At 27.6% G+C, this 16,833-nt stretch overlaps 1 pseudogene; it reads left to right on the plus strand.

The window, feature by feature from the left end:
• Nucleotides 1-6,585: 6,585 nt before the first annotated feature.
• On the plus strand, nt 6,586-8,425 carry LOC114191343 (annotated as a pseudogene).
• Nucleotides 8,426-16,833: the final 8,408 nt, after the last annotated feature.

Raw genomic sequence — 16,833 nt, forward strand, 5'->3', positions numbered from 1 at the left:
TAAATTTAGTTTCTGTATTTTTTTTATTAATGAAATTTGGTTAAATACTTTATAGTTATTCTGACTTTTAATATTGTGATGTCGTCTCATCGAACATTTCAATATTACGATTCGTTAAAACTACAAAATTGACTCAACCATTAGTATTTTTTTTTTCTACTTACCGATATAGTTAGCTAATAAGAATGATCTTGTCAAAAAAAAAATATATAATTACAATGACATATTCAATGGTACTACTAGTCTCCTATAACGTGAAAATTCATTTCGTGAAATGGCATGTCATTTGAACTCATTGTCCTCTCAATCTATTAACGCTCAATTGTTAAAAGCTATACACAGTATTAATATTTGAAGTGAATTTTATTAATTTTAAAATTATAAAAAATTTATCAGAACAATTAAAATCAAAGGAACCAAAATCAACTATGCAACGTATAACAGGAATAAAAATATACATTTAATATTTTCTACCAATTATAAAACTTCCCCTGATAGCATTTCTCAAAATATCACAAATTGATGTTTTATGACACATCTATTAGATTTTGTTTGATGCCACTATGAAACAATTTTTTAGAGTATAATAATTAAATTTTCATAAATAGAAATCAAGGCTATGTATTTCACTATATTTTGGATGCCCGTGCAATGTATGAAAAGAGTGGAATATATTGAAGGAAAAAGATAATATTACTATAAAAGAAATAAAAATGCATATTAGAAGAAGAACATATTAGATGTTAGATAATTATCTTGAACATATCATGCATCGATACTTCAATTTGAGTTACATATCCGTATCCGGCACGTATCGATATTTTAAGATATTTTATTGATATTTATCGATGAAGTATCTAATTTATAAAGTCGTAGTACACTAAAAAAATCTTTGAATAATAATCAATTTTAATGACAACAAATAATTATATAGCGATCAAATTGACAACTAAAATAGTTCCAAAAAATTATAATTGGTCTCTAAATTGATAATTAAAATAGTTTCAATTACGAATTGGTTTCTAAATTGGTCATTAAAATTAGTTGCCATGTTTTGGGTACCAAAATAATTAGTCTCTAAATTGATTTGTAATTCGAAAATTGGTCTCTAACATATTTTGTGTTACTAAAATCTGTCATTATTTAAGATTTTTCTTTAAATGGTACTTCTACAATGACAATAATTTATATTTTGTTATGTTGACAACTTTAGTACATATGGTTTTAATTTTGATTCAAATGAAAACAATCATATATTTATTATGTTTTTAAGAATTATTATATATTTTTCAATATTTATATACCATATATCTATCACGTATCATATCTTATTATTTTGAAAATAAATGTATTAAGTATGTGTCGTATCCGATATACATATCATATCTATGCATCATTGTCATATAACTCTATAACTCATTCTCATCTTTATATGGCAAGCACATAGAACATAAAGGTCGATAAATTTGATTGGAAGTAACTATGAAAACCATCAATTAGATGACATTAAAGTATAATATTATTAATATTTAATGGAAAGAAAATGAAACTGTTATATTTAACTCTTTTTATCAATTTTTAATTATAATTATTATCTTATTTTTAAAGATGAGAAATTGTGTAAAAAAAATACTATTCTACAATTATTCATTAAATAACAATTTCTAATTTATTACCTTGTTTTTAAACATGAGAATCTCGACATTAGAGAATTATTCATCAAACAGAAAAGTATACTCTTTCCTTACAAAAATTGAATTAAATTTTCAAACTAAAATAAAATTGATATACAAAATAAAATCTAAGATAAAAAATTTATATTTCGCAAATTTTTTGTGGAACAGACTATATAGACTAATTTGTATAATTAAACCCCAATTAATAATCAAATTCAATTATTAGACTCTCACCGTTGAAAAAAAAAACAACTAAATTTTGTATTTCAAGACATAAACAATTATACAGTGATTTCAACAAAAACAAATAAAAAAAGAGAGAAAATTTAATACCATAGATAGACAAATTTTGTTTTTTCTTCTCATGGACAATGATTTGATTAAGAATTTGAGTTGTAAATTTAATATATTCCTTTGTGTATATTGTGACTTAAGTGATTTCTTTTACTTGATCATTAACAAAATTGTGATGATAATAAAAAGAAAATAAAATATTAATGTAGTTTTCAAAGAAGATGAGAATCTTAGAAAGAGAACTAGCCTACAATTATACCACAAAATAACACACAATTCAGAAACTACCTCCTTGAAAATTTGATATTATACTAATATTCCAAATTTTGGTAAAACTAAATCTCAATTTCCTAATATCGTCAAGTAAAAATGTCTAATAGCTAAATAAAATAAAAGTGCTTATTAAAGTTTTTGTTTAGTTGATACCTAACACTTTAGTGAGTATTGAATGGAAAAAATGAACTTTCACATTAAAATACTCATATATTAAATAAATAATTTTATAATTAAAATTTTCCAAATGTTTGATTTTATATATAATACAAAATTTATTATTTAATAAAAAATTATAATTATATATTTTTTCATAAATAAGTATGATTATGCAATAATATCCTATAATGCCAGCAACAAATTTTATAACTTTTTTTTAAACGAATCAACTATATTATATAATATAATATAATATAATATATATATATATATATATATATATATATATATATATATATATATATATATATATATATATATATATGAGATAGAGATAAGGATCAGTCTTACTTTTAGAGATATAAAATTAAAGATAAAGTTTAATAAAATATATAAAAAATAAATTTAGTTGGTACTTTATTATTAATTTATTAAAATATTAGTTGGTATATTTAATTAAAATAATAATTTAGTATATTCAATATTTAATTTAGTATGTTAAATATTTATATGTTATCCCAACAAATTTCATATATATAACATAAATTGGTTATAACTAATTAAATTGCAAATATCAATAACCAACTACATCTTTTATCTCTTATCTATAATATTAATTATATTCTTTCATTCATTCACTTTAATACTCTCATATTCTATAATATCTTCCATTTACTTCAATATTCAATTATATCTCCATTCAATTTCATAAACAATTCAATGATAAATCCGTCCACTTTTTTCACCAACACTCACTTTTAGTAAAAATATATGGAAATTATTGTTATTTATTCAGTTAATTAGTAAATATTTATTACATAATTAAATTTATGATTTTGAAAATGATTTTAATGTTAAAGACTAAGGTTTTTACTTCTTGAATAGTAAGCAAAATAAAAGAATAAGTTTCTTATCATGTATTCATCTTATGGTTGACATCTAATCCCAACACAAACTACACATTGTATTGGTATAAGAAAAATCAAAAACAAATTTTTATTCATACATTCACGCATTGGCACAATCATGCATCATCTACATGTTATTCATCAAATTTAAAAAGGAAAAAAAAATCATAACACTTATTAACATCGTCATGTTTTTCTAATCTGTCAAATAAAAAAAAAATATTTTTACCTTTTGGATCGAAACTCTTTTAATTCATATAAATGATTATCGAATCATTTCTTTAGAAAATGTATAAATTTGTTTTAATTCATATAAATGATTATCGAATATTTCTTTAGAAAATGTATAAATTTGTTTTGCTTAATGTATAAATCTGTTTTGGTGATTCTTTGAGTTGATGGTCCTCTTTCAAAAATATCAATATACCAAATTCAAATTCTTTCAAAAAATCTGATTCTCTTTTTATGAATGGTCACTTATTTATTCTTATTTCATTTATATTGAGGTCCTTTATGTGAAAATGGTTGAATCCATCTTTCAAATAATAACATTTTTTTTTTCAAATTGGTATCATTTACATGATAATTGACAACTAACCCTGTCTTTCAATAAAAAAAACATATTTGTTAAATCGGTAAACTTTAAATTTAAAAAATTCAAAATTCAAAAAGTATGTTAAATTTGAACATTTGGAATTTTATATGTTTAATTTCAATTTAAAATGGATACATTATTTATTATTATTATAAAAAAAAGTAAAAGAAAATGTAAATATAGATAATTAAATATATTAATAAAATAAATAACATGATTGTAAAGTCGCATAGTGGAATAAAATTACTTTTTTAAATAAAAGAACTGGATTTCAAATCTAACCTAAAACAAATTTATTATTTTTGAACAATTACCAATAATATAATGAAAGTTAATATTTTAGTCTTATAAGAAAAGTAATTTTATCATAATACGATTTGTTAAATGTACATTTCGTTGTCTTTAATAAAACTTTTAAGAAGTAGTCACATCTATCTATCACTATTAATTATATTGTCACAAAAACAATTAAGTTATATTATAATAATAATTAATATTATGTGATCATTATTAATTTATAAATATTTAATAATTTTATTATATGATATTTTAGATTAATAAACAATTATTTGTGATATATATATATATATATATATATATATATTATCATTTTTAAAATGAACTTTTGTGACAAATTGGAAGATAATTATAAATAATATATAAATATTGACAAAATTTATATTTATTATAAAATTAGTTACATTGTCACGAAAATGAAAATAATATCTATGAAAGAAATATCGTATATTCAAATCAGATACAAATTTAATACTTTTTATCACGCACACACACACACATATATATATATATATATATATATATATATATATATATATATATATATATATATATATATATAAATTTGTTAAATATATAAAAATAAATTTGTTATACATTTATTGTTATTATTAAAACAAATATTTTAGTATTGTAATAATAAATAATTTATCACTAATAACAAATGAAAATGAATTTATAAATATTTATAATTTATATATTAATTATATTCTTAAAATAAAATAAATAATTTTATTTATGTTAGTATTTTAATGAAATTTTATGACATGTGTTTAGATTCTTTTTAATACAATTATTATGAAAATCTTTTAGTTTACCACTGTTATAGTTAATATTTGTCGTAAGTAAAAAGTTATTCACAAATAATAGAGGGCGACAAAAGTTGCATTTGTCACCAAATTCTTGTCTTGTAACTCATTTTTGTTGTAGTATTCTTATTTTTCATAAAATAATGAGAAATTAAAAAAAAAGTAAAATAAAGAAAGAAATCAATAACATAATTTTTAATATTTTCAATTAAAATAAAATAAAATAAAAATCAGAATAAAAATAAAATAAATATCTTATTTAAAACAAATTATTCTATAAATTAGAATAAAATAATGTATAACAATTAGAGGAAGGAATTTACTTTTTAACGTTGGTTTGGGAATTGGAGTTCTTGAGTCGAGAAAGAACACAGTTGGAAGAAAACTAACGCAGGGAAGGAGATAGAAAGAAGTGGAGAAGTGATCCAGTCGCAGCAGAACGGAGAGAAGGAGGAAGAAAGAGAAAGAAAGCCCGGAGAAGTAGAGAAGAGACTCTAAAAAGGTAATTTTATAATTTTTTTATATAATTTAAAATAATATTCGTAGTTTTTCTTTTAATATAAAAGAATTTATATTAATTCAAAGAAAATCTGAACCTTCATTTTATAACATCATCATTGTAGATATATCTGAACTTTTATTAGTTTTACGAAGTAACTTTTATGTGTTTTTTTTATTTAATTATATATTTTTTAATGTATGATTTTTCCCATTTAAATTAAAATATTATTTTTTATCTATAACAATATATAAAGATTCCTCTTTTTGTGGTCACATTTTAAAATATCAATTTTACCCTTTAAATATAATAATTTATTAAATTTTTAAAAATTAACAGTTAATTTTACAAGTTTTTTATAAAATCGAATGTCTATTTTTTTTTTTATTAATGGTTATTTTTTTATGTGTTCTGATATATTTCACTTTATTTTTAATAAATATAATTTTTATTCACCTACTAATATAATATTACGTATATTTAAAAAATGCATACACACGTGTATCGCATCTGTGTTTACGCTAGTAGTTATATAATAATAATAATAATTATTATTATTATAATATATGTCTTTTTATTTGAATTATATATTTTTATTTAATATTATACTAAAAATATATAATATATTATACTATAATTCATTTTTAATTGTGATATTATTATTTTTTTATATTAAAATAAATTAATCTAATAGAAAATTTATTTTATTATAAAAGATTAAGATAGTATATCTAGTGAAGTCATCAAAATATAAGATGAAACAAAATCTTTATAAAGATATATTGCAAAGTTAAGAAAGATTTCTGGTGATAGAAATAATAAGATTAAATAGAGTTTGTGGGATTTTTCTTTCTCATTCATATATCACCATTGTTTATTACTCATTATCACTATCGGCTACGATAAACTGGGCACGATTAAAGACTACTCTAATCTAAACAATCTAAAAACTGTATTAATAGTGTAATTTTCTTATCTTGTTAGCTTCTTGATTCACTTTAAAGTTTTGGCAGCAGAGTTTAGAAATTTAATGAATAAAACTGTTTCTGTTCTTATCTCAGGATAAAGAAAGAGGATGATATACACCGGAATTGACACGTTCTACCTCACCGACGAGCAGTTAGCAAACTCACCTTCTAGAAAAGATGGCATAGATGAAGCCACCGAGACCACCCTTAGAATCTATGGCTGTGATCTTGTCCAAGAAAGCGGCATTTTGCTCAGATTGTATCCTTTTGATTCTCTTCATTCTCATTCTCATCTTTCTTCCATGCTTGTTTCATAATGTTATTGTTACCTTAATTCTTAGACAGACCACAGTCAGTCATGGCGACTGGACAGGTTCTGTTTCATCGTTTCTATTGCAAGAAGTCGTTTGCACGGTTCAATGTCAAGGTCATTATTATCTTGTGATATATTATATTCTCTATTTTCTATGGATTATTATGCTCATAGCGTCTCTCTGCAGAAAGTTGCTGCAAGCTGTGTATGGTTGGCTTCAAAACTGGAGGAAAATCCTAGAAAAGCCAGACAAGTAATCATTGTTTTTCACGAGATGGAGTGCAGGAGGGAGAACTTTCCCAGGGAACACTTAGACTTATATTCCAAGGTCAGAAGCTTCTAATTTTTACTTTTCTTCACATTCTATGACATTCATTTCAATAATTCAGTTATTTCATATTTTGAATGTTTTCTTTTTTCTTTTTCTTCGTGAACAGAAATATGTTGATTTGAGAATGGAATTGAGCAGAACAGAACGACATATTTTGAATGAAATGGGGTTCATTTGTCATGCTGAACATCCTCATAAGTTTATATTAAACTACCTTGCTACCCTTAAAACACCTCCAGAATTGAGGCAGGAAGCTTGGAATATGGCTAATGATAGGTACATAATTACATATATTATTTTTTATTTTGCTGCTTGTGCGTTTCTGTGGTTTTCCATACATCCACAGTCGTTATACTATAACATTATTTTTTCTGGTTCGGTGACACTTTTTTCGTGCAGTTTGAGAACTACATTGTGTGTTCGATTTAAGAGTGAGGTGGTGGCGTGTGGAGTTGTATATGCTGCTGCTCGTAGGTTCCAAGTACCCCTTCCTGAGAACCCACCATGGTGGAAGGCTTTTGACGGGGAGAAATCTGGCATTGATGAAGTGTGTAGGGTTTTGGCTCACCTTTATAGCCTTCCAAAGGCACAATATATACCCTTCTGCAAGGATGGAGACTTTACATTCTCCAATAAATCACTGGAATCAAAGTCTCAATCAACACCACCAAAGGTGATACCCACTTCATCCACATCTAAACTGTAATTTGCCATATCACTGTATCTGCATCTGTGGACGGTTGAACCAATGTCCAAACTTGCATTATTGACAAATGTTTATACTGTTGTGGTCATAACATATTTTATTTCATTGACAATTTGTAGGATGTTCTACACCATAGTCCACTCGTTCATACCGATCCCTCTATGCCAAAGGGTCCTCAAGGAGAAGATAACGTTGAATCCATTGGTGGCAAGGGTGTTATGGTCAAGGTAGCCATTGATGAGGTCAAAGATTTTAAAATGTCTGATGATGAATCGAAAGGCATGGGTACTGACGGAGGGACAAAAGAGGAACAAAAGTCCAAGTCGGACCGTAAAACAGAGGTCACCGGAGAGACACGCAGGAACAGGTACAGAACAAAATCCAGACATAGGGATCGAGAAAGGGATTCTGATAAAGAACGACAACGAGAGGGTCACCGTTCTGCGAAGAGAGCAAAATATTCAGGTGTTTTTACATATCTATTTGGGTTTGTGCTTTTTTTTTTTTTTTCTCTTTGTCTGCATGTTAAATTAAGTTTTTGTGGTGGATGCAGGACATTCAGAGAAGTCAAAACGACATTGATCTCACACGGTATAATTTTGCATTCGTCAAGGAAGGAAGATCATCCACATGATATCATTGACGTTATTTAGAAGATATTTGAAGATTTACCTGTTTGGATCACGTCTTTGAAGATTTACCTATCATTATCCTTTAATTAGTGACTACCTTTTAAGTAAAGAGCATCTACAATATAAAATTTTAGGACTTTGTCTTTTAAACACTATGTATAATTACTTTTAGTCATATGTACAATTGTTGTTGTTGAACAGATAATGAAGTTAAATATTTTTATATAACTTGAAAGTATTCCTTAGGTTGTACCATCGGATTAAGTTAAAATTAGTAGATAGATAGTTATAATTCATATAGTTTAAAATGAGTAGATAGATAGTATTCCTCAAAACTTTATTAAACTTAAATCAAATATAAATCATTCATATCAAAACTAAAATTAAAACATCTTCATGACCTTTAACTCCCTCCATAAAGCATATTAATAAGAACACTATCTTCCCCTAGATATTAGATACACGAGAGCTTTTTCCACCACACCTTAAATTTGACCTAACTAAATATCCATCATACCCTTTAAAACTCATAGCTGACTCATAATCTACCAACACATATGATTGGAAATGCATCCTTCAACCAGAGACGTATCTTGACTAATAATGTTTGCGGAGCCGAAATAATATACTCAAAATTTGAAATATATATATTTAATCATTGCACTAGCACAATAAAAATGAACAAATAATTTAATATAATCGTATATCTATACAAAAATCACACATTTACAAAGAATTGTCATTAGTTCTTTCCCATCTTTGAACTCATCAATAATTGAATTAAAACTAAAATTTTCAACTATTTCTTTTTCAATGTAAATATAAACATATTCCAAAGAATTAATATAAAACATGTTCCTCTAATTGAACAACATGATCATTTGTATCATGATACATAAAGATAAGATATTAAATTTGTATTGTTTTCATCTTCACCCATAGCTTTCTTTTTATCACTATTAAGAAATAAATATATTCTTTCATTCTTGATCAATATACTTATTTCTTTTTTAAGTTTAAGATTAAAAAATAATTTATCATAATTTAATTAAAAAATAAAGATTAAGAGTTACTAAAGGAAAAAAACGATGACAATCAAGTCCCAATAAAAGGATGGCTATAAAAAAACAAGTAGTACAATCTTTTTCTCCTGTAATTATTAAGTTTGTATTTAACATGTCAGAGTATGAGATCAATATAATTTGTGAAAAACTTAAAAATACAATAAAAAATAAAATAAGAAATATTTTAATAAATATTTTTATTCTTTCTTACATTTGATTATGTTTTATTATTTATTAATATTAAATGTTATGTCCTGTAAAATAAGTAGAAAGATACCTAATTTAATTTCTTTCAATTTTTAATACATGTTACATATAATTTAAAAATTAAAAATAATTAATATATATAATATAATATAAGAAAAATAAAAAAATTGTGGGGGCCACGACCACCCCTACTCCAATTATGATCCGCCATTGCCTTTAACTATTAAAGAAATAAGTATAAGCATACAAAAATACAATTTCAAATTATAATATTGTACACAAAATTATAAAATTGTACCTAAAAATTATCTAAGCGAGTTGTCAACAACATTACTAGAGGAAGGTGAGAAGCATTCTCATTATAATATTACCAAAATCACTGCGAGGAGGGTTAGAAGCACTCAAACTGATATTTATGTTTGTTTTTCTTTCTTATTTCATCGACTGCGAAATTGCTGCATTTTCTTTCTGTGTCTTTCAGCAGTTCAAAGGTAGTTGTTAATGTAGCAGATAGCTTCAGTCTCAAGACATAATCATACCGAATATAGTTCCTCAATGTCAGAAGTTTATATTGTAAATAAGTGCAAGGGATGTATTGGAGTAGAATTTCTAAGAATCTTGAAACACTTTTTTCTGGATAAGAATACATTCAATTGAGATTTTTTACCGACTATAAAAGTCTATTGGTGCTAAAAGTATACAAATTCCAATAAGGTGTTTCTTGAGATGGACTTTAATAGATTTCATATAAATTTTTAGTAGGATATTTAAATATTACTCCCATAATAAATTTCCATCCAAACCCTGAGATATTCAAAGATTCTATCTTTTTCCGGTTCTAGATTTTTCTTTCTCACTCATAAACCATTCCCTCCTTGATAATAGAAGGATTTTTTATGTCAAAATATTCTTTTAAAAGTCAATCCAGTACACTTCCTAAATGTATTGTTGGACCATTTATAACGTCCTATTTAATTATTAAACAAAATTAAAAGAAACGTCACGCGATAAAAGTACAATAGTATAGTTTTGGAGTCCTTAACACAACCTCTACAACCTGGTACACCACGATGCCAACATAAACCATATACAATTCTAACAAAAAGTGTAGAGTATGAAAGCATAAAACGATACAGGGGCCGTAGCCCTAAAGAAATCATGAATAAAATGACTCCAGCCCAGATGGCTAAGCAGCGGAATCACCATTCCCTTGTTGACCACGAGAACCTCGCCCATCTGCTCCCATCAATCAAATTGATGATCATCGCAAGAAAGAACAGCCACATACAATACAACCATGCAACAAAACGGGTAAGCTAGAGTCAACAACATATTCATCATACAGTCAAATATATTTTCATCATCCCATATCCATATATCAGCCAAGCATGTTATGACTCTCCATTCAATACACTACGACTCGACTCGACTCATCCGGATACGTATAACTTAGTCGGATTCAACGGATGCTTGCACTTGTGGTGGATATCTCTGCTCACCCCCGAGCTGCTCGATCCTGAGCTAAGTATTACAAGTGTTACGATGAATCAAATTTCCCTCACCACAAGGTTAGTCCTTAATGAATTTCAGGCCTCCTGCTACTCTCACCACAGGAGTCAGTCCGCTCTAAGTGAGACTAACTGACTCCTTAGAGTGTCAGGATGCAACCTTAACTTGAATCCTTACCTAGTTATACAGATGGGGCACCACCATGGACACCCACTAACAGGGGCCATGGAATTACGTCCTGACCACTGAAGCACGACCCCGGAGGTCCCACCGAGAGACCCAAAGGAATTTACACGCTGACACGGACCAACATTCATAAATCAGAAGTAAAAGAATATTAAATCATATTTACAATTTCATACCAACCCCTGTGATTAATTCCTCATTCGTATCACATTTCGAATCCATGTCTCTGATCATCACCATCCCATGAGTCTAGGGCCTCATATATCAATACCATGTTCCTTTAGTTTCAAACCACACATTCATTTCACATGCCAAGTTTCCCCCAACCCCCATCATTCATCATTTATGAATCATGTCACGCATATATAGCAAACCATTAGGCATATTTCCATACACAGATTGTCAACACCCAATTTCGTCCGGGTAACAATGATAAAATAAAATAAATAATTAATTAATTAAAGTTCAATTGAGAAGAATAAATAAATAAGTAATTAAGAAAAGAAAAGAAAAAATATGTTTTGGTTTGAGAAAAATAATTATCTATTTATTTTATTATTATTATTGTTTTTTTTATATATTTTATTTTAGTTTTGTTTTATTTATTTATTTGTTTATTTGGGCTTATTATTTTGATTATTACATTATTTTTCTTTCTATTATTACAACTCTTTTTTTTTTACGTCTCTCATTCTAGTTTAATAAAAACAAAAAGGAAGAAAAAAAAAAGAGAGAAGGGAAAGGGGAAAGAAAAAGGTAACGTAAGGCCTCTCTTTTGTCAGAACCAAGCATGCTATGCTATCATGGTTTTGTATTGGGAAGGGTCTGTGGCATGGTCATGATGGCTGAAGGAGCAGGAAGCAACATCTGCTCTCAGTCTGGTCCCAAATTTCAAAATTGGAAGGTGCAGAGAGTTACATAATAAAAACGGTAAGTGTTCTTAAATCCTCCTTAGCTTGACTTGATGTTGCTGTTGATGTTCATGGATGTATGAATTAGAGCTTATGTTAACGTGATTTGATATTGATGTTCATGAATGTATGAATGGTTTGAGATGAGCATAGTTACATCTGCTATTCCTTTTGTTTATTCCCATCGCACATGCGTACAAAGAATAGTAAAGAACAGAGTACAATGGTTTTTTGTGTTTCTTTTTTTTTTTTTTTTTTTTTTATCTGCCATTGTTAAGATATGTTCTTGTTTAAGTGTTACTATTGTCCAAATGAATGCTGGAAAATAACCTCACCATCATCTTGTTTAATTTCGAACTTTAATCGGTGGAACACGAATGTAAAGCTTTAGAAAGTAAGTACAATAGTTTTAGAGTCACTTACGTGGAATAGAAATCACTAGTTGAGCTTTTGGGACGGACTGGTTCGAGACAAGGACAAACCCTAGCAGAGCTCTAGCGTATCAGTTAGGGAAATGGCTGTGATTTTTGTGAATGCAAGGAAAAGTGGAGCGTTAGGGCAACTGGAACAGGTTTTATCAGTTGGGCCAGCTCTAGGCCCAAGCACAAGGGGCAGCCCTTTACTCTAGGACAGAAAATTAGTAAACCAAAATTAATGGGCCTTACACAATTAATTAGTTAGTCCTTGCTCTTTATTTGATCTCGTTTGTGGGTTGTGGATATATTGTCTGTAACATAATTTTGGCTTTTCGATTATGTTATATGTCTTCTTTCTCTATATTTCTTTTATATACAAGTGCGTCTTTACTTTCTTTTCAACCCCTGCTCTGAGCTTTTAGTTACCATGGGATGGTATTATAAGTGACATTTCTCCTTCAGTAAAACAGAATTGGACTGGCTGTCCAAAGTTAACATTTCAATACATATCCATTACAAACTACGGTAGTTCAGAATATTAGATATACAGGGAGAGTATTATGCTGTGGTGAGATTTCAGAATATTATGTTAGTTATGGACATGTTTTTGATGAGCAGTTAATAATGTTCTCAATATTGCATGTTACTTCTTTACAATTAAATACTAGATCTATCCTGATTGTCTATGGGCACGATTAATGATCAGTCTAAATTTAAAAATCATCACTGTAATAGTGTAATTGTTAGCTTCTTGATTCACTTTAAGGTTGGCAGTAGAGTTTTGAAATTTCACGAAAAAAAAAAAAAGTTCCTGTTCTTATCTCAGGATAAAGAAAGAGGGATGATATATACAGCAATTGAATTTTAAGTAAAGAGCATCTACAATATAAAATTTTAGGACTTTGTCTTTTAAAGACTATGTATAATTATTTTTAGTCATATGTACTTGTGTAAACATTTATGTACAATTGTTTTTGTTGAACAGATCATAAAGTTAAATATTTTTGTATAAGTTGAAAGTATTCCTGAGGTTGCACCGAATTGGTGATCGAATTAAGTTAAAATTAATAGATAAATAATTATAGTTAAAGTAGTTAACATTGAGATTATACAAATGAATGAAAGATTTATATAATTATAAATAATGAAATATGGATAGTTGATTTATTTTATAGAAACATATTATATATCATGGAACACATCTATAAAAAAATTAAATTAATTATTTGTCAATATTTAATCAAACTTAATTTACAAACTTTATCTCTTCCTTAAAACTTTATTAAACTTAAATCTAATATAAATCATTTATATTAAAACTAAAACTAAAAAATCTCCATCACCGTTATCTTCCTTCGTAAAGCACATCAATAAGAACATTTTCCTCCCTTAGATACTATATAGATATAAAGGATCATCATCTTAAGTTTGACATAACTAAATATTTATTCTCACAGTTTAAAACTCGTAATTGACTTATAATCTACCATTCTAAAACTCGTAAATAACTAAGACGTTGGTAGATGCTATCATGGTCTCCTCCTAATCTGTAATTTCATCATAAACTGCTGAGATGGTTCTTCTGGTGTTGGTAGTGGTGTTGCTTGACTCTCCACTTCATTCCTTGGTTGTTGAGTTGTTTGAGTTTCAGCAATTGTTGCATTCTCAGCAGTTTTAGCAGTTGGTGCATTTTCAGCAGTTTGGGCATCTGGTGCAGTCTCAGCAGGTGTTGTAGTCTGCTCATCCACAGGCTTATCTGAACAATTGTTCCTGTTATGCCCAATCTGATGACATATGCTACATTTTTTTCTATGACCTCCTTTGCTGATTTGTGTGTTATCCTTTCTCAACTCCCACTCTTCCAACCTTCTTTCTTCTTGGGTCTTCCTGGTAAGATCCTCTTATGTGGTGGATGGACGTCAAGATAGGGAGTTTTTTCCCATAAGACTTCGCCATTGACTAGAAAGATGATGGATTGATATATTTCTTCGTAGATGGATCTCTTGAAGCAGATTGGTATGAAGTCCTCACCAATAAGCAATTCCAAGAACCATGTCCAAGTTTCTTTATTTTCAACTTCCACAACAGCATACGCTAAGGGTAGTAACTGATCATTAGCATCTCTACCCACAACACTCAATAACTCACCTCCGTATTTTCCTTTTAAAAAACAACCATCCAAACCTATAATGGGTCTACAAAAGACAAAGAAATCTTTACATGATTTTAAACCGGAGTAAAACCTCTGAAAAATTGCTTCATCATTATCATTTCTCACTTTGATTTTTATAGTTGATTCAGGATTACATTTTAGTAATTCATGTGCATAGTCGTAGATTCTTTTATATTGCTCTTTAAAGTAACGCAATGGGGGACCACTGCTACAATCAATTACAAATAAAATAATGGAACCATTACACCAACACCGACAATCGACAAACAAACCAACTAAAATAATACCCCGCTGAACCCCATCTACAGACACAAACTACACAAAATCATGGAAGTAATCTAGAAACCATGCAGAACATCACAACAATCGAAAGACAAACAAACCCCAAAATAGAATTACGAAAATCCTAACCCACGAGCAAATACATCCCAGAAAACCCTAAACTCACTTACCTCGTTGATGATGATTAACTGGAAAATTGAAATGAAGAGCACAACTGCAATCCAATGATGAAATGACAAGTATTAGCTGCTTCCTCTGCAAATCCGAGCTCAAGAGAGACGAAGATGAAGAAATTTCCCCTAAATTAAAAAATTAACGTTAATTAGCCATATGTACGTACACGTAGCACACCCTAATACAAATTGTATCACTTATACAATGCTCCGTTAATGATTTAAACGGCGTTACAGAAGGACCAAATAAAACACGAATTGCGAAAATGAGGACCATTTTAAACATTCTGTCAAAATAAGGACCATCCGCAACAAACATTACGAAAATAAGTACTCCAAAAAGGTATTTAAGCCTAAATATAACTATTATGATTTATTATTCTCAAAATATTAGACTATTTATATCTCTTTAATGTTTTCTTTGAAAATAATAGAAAAAGATGTAAGAAGGTATTTTTATTATTTAAATCATACTTTATTATAATAAATAATTTAAATTATTATATACATTTTCCCTAAACTGGTAAGAGTTTGTAGAAAAGTTAATATAATTTAACTTGGGATTGGAGATAAAAAATAATAACAAATAGGAAGGAAGATAATTTGAAATGATTGAGGAAAAAATTATCCACATGAATAATGTCTAAAATACATTTAATAAGAAAATATTAAAAAACCTAATTAACAAGTTATTCTAGAATACGTGAGATAAAGACTTAATGGTACTTCTTTTTTTAATTTCAGTTGGAAAAATCTGTAATTTTGGTTATCAAACTCTGCATTCTACATTGCTTAAATTTAGTTTCTGTATTTTTAATTAATGAAAATTGGTTAAATACTTTATAGTTATTCTGACTTTTAATATTATAATGTCGTTTCATCGAACCATATCACGATTCGTTAAAACTATAAATTTATAGTATTTTTTACTACTTACCGATATAATTAACTAATAAGAATTGTCAAAAAAAGAAAAATCTAATAACAATGACATCTTCAATGGTACTACTAGCCTTCTATAACGTGAAAATCCATCTCGTGAAATGGCATGTCATTTGAACGCATTGTCCTCTCAATCATATTAGTTCGGTCTCCAAACTAAATTATTCAAATTTAAATTAGTCCCTTCACTTTTTTTGTTCGATAACTCGTAGGTTAACATGCATGCTCTTTCAGTTCTTTCCAAGATAATTTGCATAACATAGGTCTCAAGATAATTTGCATAACATAGGTCTCAAGATAATTTGCATAACATAAGTCTCAATTTCAGTAGATTGTGAATGGTTGATTCATTACTTAGGTATCTAATTTATTCAACAAAAATGTTTAAAAAAAAATTAAAGACTGGAAACAAGGACATTATGGCTGCAAACACAAATAGTTTAGCTTGGATTGATAATTGGTTATAATGATAAGAACCACTATCAAATAAAGTCTTTTTCGGTCAAATAA

The sequence above is a fragment of the Vigna unguiculata genome, chromosome 7 (assembly GCF_004118075.2).
Source record: "Vigna unguiculata cultivar IT97K-499-35 chromosome 7, ASM411807v1, whole genome shotgun sequence".
In the NCBI taxonomy this organism is placed as follows: Eukaryota; Viridiplantae; Streptophyta; class Magnoliopsida; order Fabales; family Fabaceae; genus Vigna; species Vigna unguiculata.